This window comes from Rhinatrema bivittatum, chromosome 6 (assembly GCF_901001135.1).
Source record: "Rhinatrema bivittatum chromosome 6, aRhiBiv1.1, whole genome shotgun sequence".
Lineage (NCBI taxonomy): Eukaryota > Metazoa > Chordata > Amphibia > Gymnophiona > Rhinatrematidae > Rhinatrema > Rhinatrema bivittatum.
In genome coordinates, this window is record NC_042620.1 from 157,449,484 (window position 1) to 157,467,598 (window position 18,115).

An 18,115-nucleotide genomic window follows, 5' to 3' on the forward strand; every position below is an offset into this window, starting at 1 on the left:
AGGAAACAGAGAGTAGGATTAAATGGTCAATTTTCTCAGTGGAAAAGGGTAAACAGTGGAGTGTCTCAGGGATCTGTACTTGGACCGGTGCTTTTCAATATATATATAAATGATCTGGAAAGGAATACGACGAGTGAGGTTATCAAATTTGTGGATGATACAAAATTATTCAGAGTAGTTAAATCACAAGCAGACTTTGATACATTACAGGAGGACCTTGCAAGACTGGAAGATTGGGCATCCAAATGGCAGATGAAATTTAATGTTGACAAGTGCAAGGTATTGCATATAGGGAAAAATAACCCTTGCTGTAGTTACACAATGTTACACAATGTTAGGTTCCATATTAGGAGCTACCACCCAGGAAAAAGATCTAGGCATCATAGTGGATAATACTTTAAAATCGTCGGCTCAGTGTGCTGCAGCAGTCAAAAAAGCAAATGGAATGTTAAGAATGATTAGGAAGGGAAATGGTTAATAGAACGGTCATGATGCCTCTGTATCGCTCCATGGTGATATCACACCTTGAATACTGTGTACAATTCTGGTCGCCGCATTTCAAAAAAGATATAGTTGCGATGGAGAAGGTACAGAGAAGGGCAACCAAAATGATAAAGGGGATGGAACAGCTCCCTATGAGGAAAGGCTGAAGAGGTTAGGGCTGTTCAGCTTGGAGAAGAGACGGCTGAGGGGGGATATGATAGAGGTCTTTAAGATCATGAGAGGTCTTGAACGAGTAGATGTGACTCGGTTATTTACACTTTCGAATAATAGAAGGAGTAGGGGGCATTCCATGAAGTTAGCTAGTAACACATTTAAGACTAATCGGAGAAAATTCTTTTTCACTCAACGCACAATAAAGCTCTGGAATTTGTTGCCAGAGGATGTGGTTAGTGCAGTTAGTGGAGCTGGGTTCAAAAAAGTTTTGGATAAGTTCTTGGAGAAGTCCATTAATGGCTATTAATCAATTTTACTTGGACAATAGCCACTGCTATTAGTTGCATCAGTAACATGGGATCTTCTTAGTGTTTGGGTAATTGCCAGGTTCTTGTGGCCTGGTTTTGGCCTCTGTTGGAAACAGGATGCTGGGCTTGATGGACCCTTGGTCTGACCCAGCATGGCAATTTCTTATGTTCTTATGTTCCTCTTTATCAACAGCAGGAATTCCTGGACCCATCTGAGATGCAGGGGTACTGGCCTGTTTCAACCCGGTTAACAGCTAAACATAAGAAGAACATAAGAAAATGCCATACTGGGTCAGACCAAGGGTCCATCAAGCCCAGCATCCTGTTTCCAACAGTGGCCAATCCAGGCCATAAGAACCTGGCAAGTACCCAAAAACTAAGTCTATTCCATGTAACCATTGCTAATGGCAGTGGCTATTCTCTAAGTGAACTTAATAGCAGGTAATGGACTTCTCGGAGCCGACAATCAATCCGAGTAGCTAAGGCTATCAATTCTTCCAGCGAGTCAGGTGTCTGGCAAGCAGCCAGTTCATCTTTCAAGCGGGTATCCAGGCCTCTGCAGAAGAGAGTCTTGAGACATCTGGGGTCCCAGTGAAGTTCCGCTGCAAGAGTCTTGAATTCTATGGCAAATTCAGCCAATGATATGTTGCCTTGCTTCAAGTCCACTAAAGCAAACCCGGCAACAGACATATGAGCAGGGTCATCAAACACGGATTTAAACAAGTCCATTAATCCTTCTATGTCCTGCAAAATAGGGTCCTTGCATTCCCACAAGGTAGATGACCACGATAAGGCTCTCCCATCCAAGTATGACAGGATGTAGCTGGTGTTAGAGAGGCCTGTGGGAAACAATGAAGGTTTTAAGTGGAAATGTAAGCTGCACTGGTTCAAAAAGCCCCGGTTCTTCTGGAGTTCTCCGGAGAAGCGAATAGGAGCTGCCAGTGGAACAGCTGTCTTTAAGGTTACCTCCTGTAACTGACCTTCTTGGGTAGAAGCTGTTCCTTGTATCTTCTGTGTATGAAGCTGATGGAATGCTGCAGTAAGTTTCTCCAAGGTTTCTTGCTGTTCTGAGATGCATTGAGCCAGGCCTGGCATGGCCTGCAAAGCGGAGAACTGTGCTGGGTCCATTGGTTACTGACATCCCATACCTTAAGCTGGATTCCCAGGAGTACCGCTTCTCCAATTTTAAAGCCGGATTCATTGGAGTTAGCAATCTGTTAGAGTTTGCTCCTCCAGAGGGGAGGAGTTTGCAATCTGTTAGGAATCTGCTAGGGAGTTAGCAATCTGCTAGGAATCAGCTCTCTTGGTGGGAGGAGTTAGCAATCTGTTATGGTTTGCTCATGTAGAGGGAGGAGTTAACAATCTTGTTATGTTCTGTAGGCTGAGTTAGTAACCTAGTTAGGATATAGACTGCAGAGTTAGCAATCTGTACCAGCGGAGTGTTAGAGAGGGCACACAGCTGTAGAAGAATGTAAATAGGAGGATCCTTGGGCTGATGGCAAATGACAGCGCCCCCAGGAGGATATCCTGAGAGGGACCACTGGCTAGGCTTGGTTATGGAGACAGACACAGATAGTCCTTTTATTAGACAGGTTAGTAGAACCACCAGAGGTATCAGTAGTGAGCTGTTGTGCCCGGCAGGACTAAAGTCCCTCAGATACTGGAACAGCGCTCCCAGGATTGCTGAGCTGTAGAAAGACTAAAAATAGTGAGTAGACAGGGTATGCTGTATTCATAGCCAGAACTAGATGACAATCTCACATAAGGTCCTAAGGAGGCTCAGTAGCTGGAAAGAGTTAGGCCCTCGAGAAAAAAGAGAGCAAGGCCCCTGAGGAGCTGGTACCCCTGGTAAGTCCGAGGAGGCAGAGTAGCTTGGATGAATCTGTAGCGAGTCCGTATTCTTGTCCAATACGTAGTCCGAATTTGTGTCCTTGCTAGCTCAATCTGTTAGCAAAAGTTTGAGACCTTTTATATTGGAAGCGGATGACGTCATTTCAGGGGACGCCCCTGAGGTTCGCGCTCTTGCTGTTACATACATAGGAGCGCGCGCGCGTCCTATGTCATCAGGAACATGGCAGATCCGCAGCGTCGAGCCAGTCCGGGTACGCCGAAGAGAGGCGGCATGGAGACGCCGAGGCAGCAAGATGTCCATCAGACCTGGAGGGAGTCGCCACAGAGGTAGAGAGGGTGGAGTGAGGGCATAGAGTAGACACGGATGCAACAGTGAGGGAGCATCTGAGAGAGAGAAAGAATGTGTCTGTGTGAGAGAGAGAGAGCATGTGCATGTGTGAAAGCATGAGGGAGAGCAAGTTTGTGTGTGAGCATGAAAGAGAGAAAACTTGTGTGTGTATGAAAGAGAGAGCATGTGTGTGTGTGAGCATTAGGGGTGTGCATTCATTTCTAACATATTTCTTATCCGCAACGTATAGGGCCCTATTCGTTGTATTCGTGGGGAAGCGAAACGTATTGCAATTCCCCACGAATACACCGAATCCGTGAATTATTCGGCCATCTAAAGGACCCAATTTAAACAAACCCCCCACCCTCCTGACCCCCCCAAGACTTACCAAAACTCCCTGGTCGTCCAGAGGGGGGTCCGGGAGCCATCCCCTGCACTCACATCCTCGCTGCCAGTTTCAAAATGGCGCTGTTAGCCTTTGACTTACTATGTCACAGGGGCTACCGGTGCCATTGGTCAGCCCCTGTGACATGGCCATTGGCGCCATCTTGTGCTCCTACCATGTGACAGGGGCTGACCAATGGCACCGGCAGCCCCTGTGACATAGTAAGGGCAAAGGCTATCGGCACCATTTTGATTACTGGCAGCCGACCGCCCAAGTGCAGGAGATCGCTCATGGACCCCTGCTGGACCACCAGGGACTTTTGGCAAGTCTTGGGGGACCCTCCTGACCCCCACAAAACTTGCCAAAAGTCCAGTGTGGGTCCGGGAGCTGATGCCCCTGTGAAATAGTGAGGGCAAAGGCGATCGGCGCCATTTTGAATACTGGCATCCGATGGCTGGAGTGCAGGAAGTTGCTCCCGGACCCCTGCTGGACTTTTGGCAAGTCTTGTGGGGGTCAAGAGGGTCCCCAAGACTTGCCAAAAGTCCCTGGTGGTGCAGCGGGGGTCTTGGAGCTATCTCCTGCACTTGGGCCGTCGGCTTCCAGTAATCAAAATGGCGCCGATAGCCTTTGCCCTTACTATGTCACGGGGCTACTGGTTCCATTGGTCAGCCCTGTCACATGGTAGGATCACAAGATGGTGCCAATGGCCATGTGACCCAATGACCAATGGCACCGGTGGCCCCTGTGGCATAGTAGGTCAAAGGCTATCTGTGCCATTTTGAAACCTGAAGTCCAGGGTGTGAGTGCAGGGGATGGCTCCCGGATCCCCTGCTGGACCACCAGGGAGTTTTGGTAAGTTTTGAAGGGTGGGCAGGAAGGTGGGGGGTTGTAGTTAATTTAATTTTAGCGAGGAAACAAATAGGAATTAACGGATAAATGTATCGGGGGGGCCCCCTTGCCGAATGCAACGTATCTGCCCCCCCCCCCCGACGAATCTGAATCCCGAATGCAACGTATTAGAGATATGAATCGGAACCGGAATCGGTTCTGATTCTGTTTCCGATTCACATCATGGGGGGTTTTTTCGTCCGGCCCAATCGCGGTTTTGTTTATCGGCTGCGCCCGAGCCGATAAACAAAAAACCCACCCTGACCCTTTAAAACTAATCCCTTAGCTTCCCCCACCCTCCCGACCCCCCCCAAAACCTTTTTACAGGTACCTGGTGGTCCAGTGGGGGTCCCGGGAGCGATCTCTCGCTCTCGGGCCGTCAGCTGCCACTTATCAAAATGGTGCCGATGGCCCTTTGCCCTTACCATGTGACAGGGTATCCGTGCCTTTGGCCGGCCCCTGTCACATGGAGGGAGCACTGGATGGCCAGTGCCATCTTTAAAGATCGAGTGCTCCCTCCATGTGACAGGGGCTGGGCAAAGGCACGAATACCCTGTCACATGGTAAGGGCAAAGGGCCATCAGCGCCTTTTTGATTAGTGGTAGCCGTCGGCCCGGGAGTGGGAGATCGCTCCCAGGACCCCCACTGGACCACCAGGTACCTGTAAAAAGTTTTTTGGGGGGTCGGGAGGGTGGGGGAAGCTAAGGGATTAGTTTTAAAGGGTTGGGGTGGGTTTAGGGGTTATTTTTGTGTGCCGTTTTTCCCGCCCTCCCCCAAAACGATAAGAGAACCCCCACGAACAATTTCGTGGAGTTTTCCTTTTGTTTTGGGGGAGCCCCCAATTTCTGACGATTTTGAAAATATCGTACAATATTTTCAATTGTCCGAAGCCCGATTCACATCCCTACAACGTATGGCGTCCCTCTGCACATCCCTGGTGAGCATGTGGAAGTAAATGTACATGTGAGAAAATGTAAAAGAGGAGAAAGTTTGGCTGTCAACCTCCACCCTTACTAATCCACAACAATCTCAGGGTCACTGGAAAATAAAGAGATCCCGGGATGGAGAGCGGTGGATTTTTTTCCTTATTAGTTTAAATTATTAGATGTTATCTGATGTTTGCTGTTTTGAAATATTTTATTAGTGTTTGAAAAATATTTAAACAATTTTTGTATATTAGTTTTTAATTATTGGATATTACTTTATTTGTCAGCTGTTTTGAAATATTAGTATGGTTTTACTATTAGGATTGATGCTTTATTTTTCTTGATTTTATTGATGATGTTGAGGTGTCTGTTTTTCCATTGTTGCATATAGATTCTGGCTTGTTGCAGTTTCTGGTTTGGTTTTTGTCTATATTTTTTCTATTTATACTTTAGGAGCCTCTTTATTTTGCTTTTCGTGAGGATCTGTGTTCTGCATATGTGACCCAACATGTGCTACAATAGACCTAATACCATATGGGTTCTAAGAGGTTTTTTCCAAGATTTTCTGATTGGCAAAGTAGTGCTGGTAAATATAATATACATGTTGTTGTAAGTGATATTTTTACTTCTGAATGTTCTTTTTCATCAAAATCTGTTACTATAAATGTATATTTTTTAATTGTGTGTGGGGAGGTCCTGGTGTTGGTGGAGGGGGGGGGGGGGGAGAGTGACATGCCAGGCTGTAAGATTCACCTAGGGTGCCCAATACCCTTTCACCTACCCTGAAGAACTAGAGACATCCAAGTCTAGCTGGCTAATAAATATTTATGGTTCTATCCTCATGAAGTTTCCCTTTGAAAATTTGGTCAGTACATGAAACAGGAATACAAAGTACCTGAATACTTTTGCAACTGTATGTGTTGGAAATGACATGCGAAGATTGATTATTCAATTTCAATAAATAATTTCCCTTCACAATTCAACTCTAATCACTTTTACCTGCACAAAGAGCATGACTAAGCAGCATGTGATTTTACACAGGTAAACTTGTGTTTAGCCCTGTAAATTGCTGTTGTGTTCCACGCCCGCAGCTGTCCGCGGGCGTGCCCCCTACCTGAGCTCCGTGGCGGCCGCCGCGGCAGCGTCGGGGCAGATTGCCATACCTCATGTGCCCGGCGCGGGCCTCCGGGCTAGCCGCCAGGTTAGGAGCCATTCCTGCTCCTCCCTCGTGGCAGCTAGCAGCTTTCCTCCGTGGTCCAAGATCCAAGATGGCCGCCGCCATCTTAGGCATGAGGCCGCGCCTCCTCACCAGAATTAAAGGGACCTTGTCCCTTTAATTATCTACAGCTGATTCCAATCCATTTGGCCAGAGGAAGTATAAAAGGAGACTTCCTCTGACCATTCCGTGACTTGGCAGCTTCCGTGGTTGGTCAGGTCTGCTTGCTTCGGTGACTTCTTGTGTCTTGAATCTTTGTTCCTGTTTCGTCTTGGTGTTCCTGGTTCCTGACTTCGGTTCGGCTAGCGGTGATTCCTGGTTTTGGACTGGCAAGTGGTGATCCCTCGGTGTGTGACCTCGGACTGGTGAGCGACGATCCTCTGGCGCTTGACCTTGGATGTCTTCTTGACCATCGTCTCCAAGGGCCCACCTAAGTCCCAGCGGCCCAGATCCCTACGGGCTCCTCCCAGGGGGACCTCGAGCTTCCAGGGGTGAAGCTCCAGCCAGCCCTTGCACCGAACGCTCGACCTCCCAAAGGTCTACCTAAGTCCCAGCGGTCCGGGTCCCTACGGGCTCCTCCTGGTTGGACCGCAGACTTCTAATGGCAAAGACACACTTCCTTCCTCGATGTCACGACTCTTCGTATGCCTCTACAGTCGCCTCTGCCTCCAGTGCTGAGGGTCAGCTGGTCACGTCCTCTGTTCCTGCCTCGCCACCCGACGGGAGAACCTACGGATCTTCCTCCTAAGGTATTCCATCCTCCCGTCGGCCCAAGGGTCCACAAGCCTGAGCATAACAATTGCTCTGATTATTGACCCCCAATATGTCTATCTTAAATTGGTTAATTCTGCCACTCACTAAATGGACATTTTTTAAATTATTTATCATTAATTAATTTAACATATTTATTAGTCACCTACTGCCGTATCACTATGGGACATAGAAATGAACATACATAATAAAAACCAAAAAGAAAACAAAGAAAAAGACAAAACAAAGCAACATCAGACTAACAAAAAATAAATAACCTTCTCAATATCAAGAAAATGCCTGTTGAAATAAAAATGTTTTAAGCATTGCCTTGATGTTTTTAAACAAGTCATTTAAAAGCAAACATTTTGGTAAAAAAATTCCAGAATACAGGGGCAGCCACTGAAAAGTCCCTGTCCCTAGTTTCCATTAGATATGGCAAACACATCGAAGGAACTTCAAGTAAACCCCTCACAGAAGAACACAGCTCATGAGTGATATTATAAACATAGGGCCTGATATTCAATTCGCATTCAGAGCTCAATAGCTGGATAAGCAGAAGTTATCTGGCTATCCAGCAGGCCTCTGAATATCCAATAATATTCTGTAGTCACTAGATAGCCAGAAAAATCACTTATCTGGCTATCTCTTAGCTGGTCAATTTGTGGGCGGGCACTGGGTATTGTACAGCGGTGCTACTTACAGATCGATACAGTAAAGTGCGGCCGCGGTTACCCTGCTCCTAACTCGCCTTCTACTCACTTTCCGGCCGCGTTAGCCCTTCCCGCGATACACTATCCCCTTAACTCATCCCTACCGCCTCTTAAAATCCCCGGGTGACCCCTTCCGCCCGCGGCATGTATATTAAATGTAAATGAGCGAATTAGCTATTCCCTCCCATACAGTAACGCGCGCCCCGACTATCGCTTTTTTACCCTGCCGTTTTGCCGCGCGTTTACCCTGCTAACTTACTGCCTACCCTTACCCCAGCGTTAGAGGCAGGGGTAAGGGTAGACGGCAAACTTTCCCCCAGCCCCCGCTCACCTGCCCTGGCCGCATCCGGTCTCTGGTGCAGCCCCAGTCCTGTCCCCTCCTCCCAAAGCAAAAAAAAAAAAACCCCGAAAAAAAAGGAGCAAGAGAGCGAGGGGAGAGACGGGCAATCCTACGCTCGGGCCTGCCAGTACCTTGTTCTCTCCTCCCGAAGCAGGGCGCGAAAATCAGCCTTGCTCCGGGAGGAGGGGGGGGGCAGTTTAAAGCGACGAAGCGACTTACTTTTGCAGCCCCCCCCCTCCGGACATTGGCGACGACGACCGGGCAATCCTACGCTCGGGCCTGCAGTCCCTTGTTCTCTCCTCCCGAAGCAGGGCGCGAAAAGCAGCCTTGCTCCGGGAGGAGGTGGGGGCAGTTTAAAGCGACGAAGCAACTTACTTTTGCAGCCCCCCCCCTCCGGACATCGGCGATGACCGCGGTTCCTGCCTCCTGCCTCCAGCTGTCAGACAGACGCATCGCACGTGGGAAAGTGGCCCCTATGCGTGCAATTGGCTGCTCAAGACGTGACGTCACGACGTTTGGCGTCACGGCATGTGACGTCACGTCTTGAGCAGCAATTGCACGCATAGGGGCCACTTTCCCACGTGCGATGCGTCTGCTTTTCACACCCTGCTTCGGGAGGAGAGGAGAAGGGACTAGCATTGCCCGTCTCTCCCCTCGCTCTCTTGCTACTTTTTCGGGTTTTTTCTTTTTTGCTTCGGGAGGAGGGGATAGGACTGGGGCTGCACCGGAGACCGGACGCTGCCAGGGCAGGTGAGCGGGGGCTGGGGGAAAGTTTGCCGAGCATTGGAGAACATAACTGTCCACTTCCTGGTATCTGTCATTTCAAATGACATTTGAAATGACAGATACCAGCGTGGCCGTGAAGCGTTAGGCCCGTGCACCCAGGATACTGTATAGGCACTCTATACAGTAAAATGGGTTGCGCGGGCCTAACCTTCGCCTAACGCTTCGCAGACGCGGCATGCATTTGCATGCAATTTGAAGAGAGTATCGAGCGGTAGGTGAAGAGAACTGTGCGTGCAGGGAATGAGGGTGCGCATGGCACTGCCGCACTCTTTCTAACGCGGCATAACTGTATAGACCTGTTAGCCAGATAAGTTATCCAGCTAACTGATGATATTCCACCTTAGCTGGATAACATATTCAGCTATATTAGACCTGTCAATGAGCAGGTTTAACTTAGGACCTTATTTTCCAAGGCTATCGCAGGCTTGCACTAACAGCACAAGCCTGCGATAGCTAGCGAAGGTAGAGCACACCTGCGCTACCTACATCGGGGCGGAGTCGGCCCTGGAAGAGGAGGAGTCGGGGCATCACCGGGGCCGACTCTGTGACGACGGTGCGGACAGCGGAAAGGTAAGGGCCTTTTTGCTGCCTATTTCGCACCCAATAACTACACCTTCTATGGTGGAGTTATTGGGCGCGATGCCTGCAGCGATCGCACCGCGGAGGTGCGATCGCTGCCAGCTAGCGCAAGACCGCCTCCCCCGTTTTGGCCCCCTGCCCCTCATTACCGCATTTTTCTAAAGTATCGCAGGCCTGCAATACTTTAGAAAATGAGGCCCTTAGCTGGATATACAATAACTTATCCAGCTAAGTAGCAGCTTATATGTGGATATTCAGCAGCAGATTTGAATATTGGGCCCATGGAGCTTTGCACTGATCCACAGAAAAAAAAGGAAGACTAAGTAATCTATGTACTAACATTGCAGTTTTATACTTCTCCCTCCATAGGACTGGGGACCAATGTAATAAAAAAGAATAGGTTTGATATTATTGACCCCCAATATGTCTATCTTAAATTGGTTAATTCTGCCACTCACTAAATGGACATTTTTTTATTATTTATCATTAATTAATTTAACATATTTATTAGTCACCTACTACCGTATCACTATGGGACATAGAAATGAACATACATAATAAAAACCAAAAAGAAAACAAAGAAAAAGACAAAACAAAGCTTTTAAATAAATAAATAAATAAATAAATAAATAAATAAATAAAATATGGTTTCTAATACTCTGTCCTGAAATCAAACAGGCAGTTTCATTCTAGAACAATTGTAATGCTTTTAAGCCAGAAGCAGGGAACCCTATATTAATAGAATTACAATAGTACAAAAGTAATAACACAAAAGTCCAAAAGTGGTAACTACTGACATAAAAAATCTAAAGCAGTGGTCCCCAACCTTTTTTGCACCAGGGACCGGCTTCAAGCAATACCATTTTTCCATGGCCCGGCAGGGCGGGGTGGGGCTGGGGCAGGGGGGGGGCTTTGGTCATATGAGGGCGGGGTTATGGAGGGGGTTGGATTTTAGTGCACACTTATCATTTAATTATGACATTTATAATGTGAATGTGACTCAACTCACCATAGGTTCTTACATGCATGGCACACTGACCCATGATCATTACGGGGCTAGATGTAAAAGTACAGTTTGTATCCACGGGAACCTCCCTGACCCACAATAATGGATGTAAAGCAAAATTATGACATTCCCCATACAACTCACCCTACTAAAAAGGTATTCTGGTTCTGGTGACATCTCAGTAACAGCAACTCAAGCTCCTTCTACTTCCAGGCTCAATAGCCCTACTTATGAAAAGGCAGCAGTTTACCACCAATGCATGTCCTCTGAGAAAACACAACAAATAAGACCGATACAAACGCTTACATGCTAGCAAAATATCTCATCTCGGTAACAGACACAGAACCGACCTAACATACTCCCAGGACCTGTAGTAATGCACATAAACTAATCCGCACACAGTTACACCTGTATTATGGAATACACTTAAACAGGAGCAACCCTATCTATGAAAGGCAACACTACAAATATTAAATCAGGCCCTAAAAACCAATCCACCTCTTATTAGGAAAACAGAACTAGCAAGCAGCTATAGATCCCCACACAGAAATAATTGTAAAACTATACTAATAAGCAGAATAAATGTTTCAAAACAGCTATGAACAGAATAACATCCAACAATTAAAAACTCATAAAAACTATTAAACATTCTCCAAACACCAATAAAATATTTCAAAAAAGCAGACATCACACAATTAAAATGGCAGTCAAGAAAAATAAACTTAAAAAGCCACCTTTACTTACCCCCTCCAGCAGCTCTCCTACTCCCCTTCCCTGCAGGCCGTGGCACACACCAGAAGCAGCAATAGAAGCTAAGCTCTATACTTATGGTCCTCTTCCTTAGTGCCCATGTCTCTCACACACACACCATACCAGTCATGCCCCCATGACCAGTTTCTGTCTCTCACACACCAATCATCTCCCAAACAGTCTTTGGCACACATACACCAGTCACCTTCCTGAACAGTTTCTCTCATGCCATACACACACACACAGGCTTCCCACTCCTGTGTTCTACTTACATATATGGGCTTCTCACTCTCATAATCACTTTCTCTGTCTCTCTCTCTCTCTCTCTCTCACACACACACACACACACACACACTCACTCACTCACTCACCAGTCTCTCACTCCCATGCTTGTTCTCTCCACATGCACAGGCTTCTCATTCCCATAATCACTTTCTTTCTCTCTCTCTCACACACACACACCCCCAAGTCTCTCACTCCCATGTTCTCTTTCAGATATACAGGCTTCTCCCTCCCATGATGTGTCTCATACACACCCAGGTTTCTCACTCCCATGCTCACTCTTCACATGCACAGGCTTCTCATTCCCATAATCACTTTCTCTCTATTACACACACACCAGTCTCTCTCATTTCCATGCTCACAGGCTTCTCATTCCCACACACCAGTCTTTTTCTCTCACATACACCATCACCTTACCAAGCAGTCTCTCTCTTTCATGCATGCACACTCACCCAGGTTTCTCACTCCCATGCTTTCTTTCACCCCCACAACACCAGGCTTCTTACACCCATGCTTTCCCACATACCCATGCTTCTCACTTCCATGCTTTTTCTCTCTCACACACACACACACATCAGTCACCTCCCTGACTAATCTCACACTCTCACATAAACATCAGTCATCTCCCTGAGCAATCACTTTCATTGTCTCTCACATACACACACACATCAGCTCTCTGACCAGTCAATCACACACAGGCTGGCTGGCTGCTTCTCTCTCTTTCTCTCACTCACTTCCTCTTCCCCCCGCCCCGGAGCACAAATGGGTGGGGGGAAGAGCCCCCGCAGGCCAAGAAAGAAGAATCCCATCGACCGCGGGAAGCTCATGCTGCTGTCTCCTTTCTCAATTACCAGCTGCTTCAATTGCTCGGGGACCGATGCTGCAGCCGCCGCTGCTACTTTATCACGCGGCACGGCTCTTTCTCCTTCCCGCGCACTGCATATCACTTCCTGTTCCGGGTCACAGGAGGGGGGGGCAGGCGCAGGAAGAAGAAAAGGCCAGCCGCAGGTGCCACAGCTTCTTCTAGCACCGCTGCCGTTCCCACTGGGCTTGAACGTGCTGACAGCCCGGCGGCAACGGCAGCGGGAGAGACCGGGAGCGCGCGACACACCTGCCTGTGCTTGACGGTGCTGCGGACCGGCAAAAAACTCCCACGGCCCAGTCCCGGTCCACGGACTGGTGGTTAGGGACCCCTGATCTAAAGGACCTAGAAGTGGATTCAGGCTATGTAACATCCATAGCTTAAAAAAAACAAACAGATCTCACTACAGCTTTGTTGTTATACCAGACTTTTTACTGCACTTTCTACCAGCACTGAAGTGGAGACAAAGTATGGATTGGCAAGGGATTTGTATCAGGTCCAAATAAAGAGCTCAATAATATTGCAAAGCCACACAAACCAAATAATCTTATTGAAATCAAGTGAGGCATTCTTTGTAATAATTTAACAGACATTCTGATTTACCTAACAGATTTAACAATGCAAATTATATGATATCATTGTAATATGGGGCTATGCAAAACATGTTAGGGGTGTGCATTCGTTTGGAACGTACAGGCCATATTTGTTGTATTTGTGGGGGTCACGAAACGTATAGCGAACACCCACGAATACAACGTATCACTAACGAATAAACTCCCACCCTCCTGATCCCCCCAAGACTTGCCAAAAGTCCCTGGTGGTCCAGCGGGGGTCCTGGAGTGATCTCCTGCACTCGGGCTGTCGGCTGCCGGTATTCAAAATGGCGCCGATAGCGTTTGCACTTACTATGTCACAGGGTCTACACATGGTAGGAGCAATAGACGTCCGGCGCCATCTTGTGCTCCTACCATGTGACAGGGGCCGACCAATGGCACCGGTAGCCCCTGTGTCATAGTAAGGGCAAAGGCTATCGGTGCCATTTTGAATACTGGCAGCCGACAGCCCGAGTGCAGGAGATCTCTCCAGGACCCCCACTGGACCACCAGGGACATTTGGCAAGTCTTGGGGGGTCAGAGAGACTTGCCAAAAGTCCCTGGTAGTCAAGCGGGTGTCCTGGAGCCATATCCTGCACTCGGTCCATCAGCTGCCAGTATTCAAAATGGCACCAATAGCCTTTGCCCTTACTATGTCACAGGGGCTACAGTGCCATTGGTCGGCCCCTGTTACATGGTAGGAGCACAAGATGGTGCCGGCCATCCATTGCTCCTACCATGTGACAGGGGCTGACCAATGGCACCGGTAGCCCCTGTGACATAGTAAGGGCAAAAGCTATCGGCGCCATTTTGAATACCAGCAGGCAACAGCCCGAGTGCAAGAAATCGCTCCAGGACCCCCGCTGGACCACCAGGGACTTTTGTCAAGTCTTGGGGGGGGGGGGGTGTCAGGAGGATGGGGGTTGTAGTTAAATAAATTTAAAGGGTTGGGATGGGTTCTTTTTTTTGGGCAACGAATACATATGTAACTATTGAACGAATCAGGGTCCCCCGAGAATGGATGCAACGGATTTGGATCCTGACGAATACAAATACCGAATGGGACAAATCCGTCCCTGCTGCACATCCCTAAAACTTGTGCATATGACTTTCCTAGTTGTCCAAATTTTCTGGGAAATAAAGCATTGTTTTGGAAAATGTTTGTATGCTTTTGTTCCATAATAAGGAAGGTTTGGTTTTGTGTAGAAAGATAGTTTATTCTAAAATTCTATTGTTGAAGATGCAGTTTGAATGTCATGTGTTAGTTCATCCAGTTCAATTTTAGCCATTACAGTACAAACAATAGTACTGAATCATGACTAAGAGGCAATATGTAAGTCCAAAAGCATCAGATTTTCCACTGCTGTTGTTACATTTCTTACTGCTTGCCAAGAAACAGATTTCCTTTTGTATTGCTTAAAGAACAGCAGGCAAATTCTTTCACATGTTTTTCCATTACCTCTTTTCTGGGGTCAGTATCATCATTGTAACATTAATATTGGCATTCATAGTATAATCATTTCTCATTATTGAATATATTGATAATTGAAAATCTACAAAAATATTATTTAACATGCTATAAGCTACAGTACAGAAAAGTTAAGGAAATATAGTCATTATTATTACTATGGGTTTAAAGCTAATGATGATAATGGTAATGACCAAGAAATATTGTACATACACTGACAAGCTATTTCCAAGAAACCAAATGTACCAATGAGTGCTCTTAAATCTTTCATTGATACTATGAGTCCAATTAAATCCATCATCACAGACCCCAAGAAGACTTTTCAATGCCATGTCAAGAGAGAGAATAAGCAGTTAGAGAAATAACATCTGGACTAAAACAGCATCTGTTGAAACATTACTACAGTTCATCCTCTGACCACATCTCCCCCTTGATATATGTAAATGCATACATTAGCTCATAGAATTGCAGTCTTTAAAATAAAAAAAATAATAATTGGTTACCATAATCTGCAACATATTTCATATACTTTAAAGTCTTTAAAATGGCAAAAATAATAGTCAAGTCAAGCTTTTCACAAAACTGCCCTTAGGGAATATAATTTGGGATATCATTTTGTCCTTTGGGATATTATATCTAATGTTATAAGAACGTAAATTAATACATGACAACCATACTTTTTTAGCAAATAGATTCTATATCAATGCTTACTCTTTCAAAGAAAATAATAGAGATGTGCATATAATGAAAAGCTTGAAGGATGCCTGGTGCATAGGGAGAGGAATTGTCAGCAGAAATAAGGAGATGACATTGCCCCTGTATAAAACCCACATGAGACCTCTTTTGGAATACTGTGTGCAATTCTGGAGAATTGCAAAAGGATATAAATCTCATGAAGTTGGTATTGATGACAGCTACTAAAATGGTCAGTGGTCTTCATTGTAAAGTGTAAGGAGGCAGACTTAAATATATAAACATTGACAGGAGAGATGTGATAGAGATATGTAATACATCCAAACTATCAATGGACAGGAGGCACACCTCTTTCAATGGAAAGGAGGTTCTAAAATGAAGAGTCATAGGATAAAGGTGAAAGGGGGTAGACTTAGGATTAATCTAAAGAAATATTTATTTACAGGAAGGGTGGGTGGTAGATGCATGGAACAGCTTCCTAGTGGAGGTAATGGAAACAAGGACTGCATCTGAATTCAAGAAAGCATGGGACAAGTACGAGGGATTTCTGAGGAAGTGGAAGGGATTATAGAACTGAGCTGTTGGTGTGGATGGGCAGTATAGATGTGCAGAGGCAAAATTTTCACTTTGTTTATTCATTTCGTAGGTTACCTCCATTTGTTTCATTTATTTCAAGCAAAAAAAATGTTTATTTGTTTTATTCATTTTTTTTGTTTTTCATTTAAGTCATAAGGGAAGCAATGTAGCATATTTTGAGCTTCAAAATTGGGTTTTTCTAATCAATTGTAATGAAACTTTTTGTTAGACAATATCAGAAGGGGGAAGAGAATTCCATGGCACCAAGACTGTTACAAAGTGGTTTGAATAGCCTAAGGCACAATAAAAGGACAAAAGGGTACCAGCAGTGGCAGGAGTTCTCCATCAGGGGAGCAATTCAGCAACAAGTGTAGCAAGAACATCCCAAGGCTTCAAAAGAGGGAACCAATAATAGTGCCATGGACCCCAAAGGCAGCATGAGACGAGCAAAGTGGCACCAAAGGTAGCATGAACATTCTAAGGTCCCATGAATGTATTCTGTCCCAAGCAGAAGAGATGGTATTTAAACCAGACACTGATAGAGGGACAAAGAAGCACAAAGAGTAGAATGAAAGCCACAAGACACCATGAAAGGTGCAAAGCAGACACCCACAGTGGCAAGAACACCTTAAGATGTAGATTTTGGGGTATGGTAGGTAAGGCTGAGTGGCTGCAATAACCCCATAGTGGTACATCAGGAGCTTGGCAGTAAGACAGAGACACAGCAAGACCCAAAGAATAGCATCAGGAGCAAGGCAGCTAAGAAGAATAGCAGCAGCAGCAGCAGCAGCAGCAGCAGCAGCAGCAGCAGGGTATAGCATCAGCAACAAAGCAGTTAGTGAGAATGACAGTAAGACACCCAGTTCTCTGCTGATGCCATTCCCTCCTCTCCCCTTTGCTTACAGTGACATGATGGAAGTGGAAGTGACTACTGAGGTTTTTGATAACACAACATACTTCTTAATACTGTTCATCCACCAGTACCACTGAACTAGTGACAAAGTTTCTGTCTGTCATGCACACTCTGTCAATTTAATAGACTGAGTCACTTTAGTGCTTGGTAAGCACAGTGACAACTTGCCAAGCAGAGTTGGTCGCTTACTAGTTGTACAAACAGTCTCTGTCTGGCAATTGGCAAAAGCTATACCTCACAGTAAGGATAACTGTCAAACAAATGCATGCAGCGGCATATGTGCACGTATATGGCCATAAGCAGATATACACAAATATTTATACGTATTTTATAAAAAAAATGAAAAACTCTACATCTACACATACATGAATATGTAGGCTTACATGTGAATACATGCAATGCATTGAAATCACATATATCGATGTACTGAATATGTTTACTTTTCCTACCTATTTTATTTATTTATTTATTTAAAATCTTTTCTATACCGTCATTCAGTGTACTACCGTCACAACGGTTTACATAGAGGCACATATAGTAAATTGTACATGTATATGTTCCTATCATAAGTAGAGGGGGTGCCTTGTAGTCTCGGTAACATAGTTTCATAATAATGGCTAGGTGTTCCGTGTTGTTCAATCTGACCTGTGACTATAATAAAGACTGTTAGTTTCTACATTCAATTAATGTTGTCGTGACAAACCATGACGTACTTACATAAAAAGTGCTAGTGCTGTATAAGGATTTTGTGTGTACAGCTTTCAGCATTTTTCTCTATCTCGCTCGCATTGCGAAAAGGCTTCTCCCTTTCTTCATATTTCTTTTAAAAAGAAATATGCTTATATTTTAAGCACAAAAGTTAAATCCACCAATTTTATCCAGATTATCAAGATCCTCCTAGTTCTTCAACCTGAACTCTTCCCAGTTCATCCAGACCTCCTACCTGCCTATTAGTACACATAAAGTACATTTAATATTAGGGATGTGAATCGATCAGATTTCCCTCCCCCCCAACCAAAATCGATCGTTAAGACAATCAATTAGAACCACCGTGGCTCAAAGATTAGATGAAGAAATGAAAGGTATACTTCAAAGTTCTGGTATGTCTGAATATGAAAAAGCCAAGTGTTATTTATACGTGCTACAGTATTATCTGGTGCTTAACAGACATGGAAAAATGGAAAAAGAAAAAATAAATCTGTATCTACCCCTGCAGGATGATACAGCAACCTCTGCATTTCATGA